This window comes from Odontomachus brunneus, unplaced genomic scaffold (assembly GCF_010583005.1).
Source record: "Odontomachus brunneus isolate Ranch 3 - 2012 unplaced genomic scaffold, Obru_v1 Obru_scaffold_067, whole genome shotgun sequence".
Lineage (NCBI taxonomy): Eukaryota > Metazoa > Arthropoda > Insecta > Hymenoptera > Formicidae > Odontomachus > Odontomachus brunneus.
The window spans coordinates 85513-86195 of record NW_022639517.1 but is presented as its reverse complement, the minus strand read 5'-3'; the positions used below and the strand labels follow the sequence as shown (position 1 = coordinate 86195).

Genomic DNA, 683 nt, shown 5'->3' with positions numbered 1-683 from the left:
ATTATCGTAAGTCCCGTCGCCTCTCACGTTTGGGGTGCTTGATTATCGTGAGCCCCCTCGCCTCTCACGTTTGGGGTGCTTCATTATCGTGAGTCCCCTCGCCTCTCACGTTTGGGGTGCTTCATTATCGTGAGTCCCCTCGCCTCTTACGTTTGGGGTGCTTTATTATCGTGAGTCCCCCTCGCCTCTCACGTTTGGGGTGCTTAATTATAACAAATGTTCGAAATGCTCCCCCTGAACGGCCTGACACTGAGCTAATCGGTTGTAAAAACTTGAGACCGCATTCCTAGTGTATTCCTGTGGTATGTATCTCGTCTCATCAACTATTCGGCGACGCAAATCATCAGGATCGTTAGGTTTGGTGATGTAGACCTTACTTTTTAAATATCCCCAAAAGAAATAGTCAAGAGGCGCCAAATCAGGTGACCGAGGTGGCCACTCGATTGGACCTCTCCTTCCTATCCATCTATTGGGGAAAAATTCGTCCAAACATCGTCGTACTTGTAAAGCGTAGTGAGCCGGTGCCCCATCCTGTTGGAACCAAACATCGTTAAGGTTTGGACCAGCGATAGTTTGTATTGCCGGCACAATCTCATCTCGAAGCATATTTTCATATTTTTGAGCTGTGAGGTTGCCGTCAATAAAGAAAGGCCCAAGTATACTTTCACCTAATAGTCCAGCCC

General features: G+C 47.7%; 1 protein-coding gene across 3 annotated transcripts in view; it reads right to left on the bottom strand.

Moving 5' to 3' along the window:
* Positions 1–683, bottom strand: part of LOC116846689 (tectonic-1-like) — a 199070-nt gene that overhangs the window by 148834 nt on the left and 49553 nt on the right. The gene's annotated exons all lie outside the window — the stretch shown is intronic.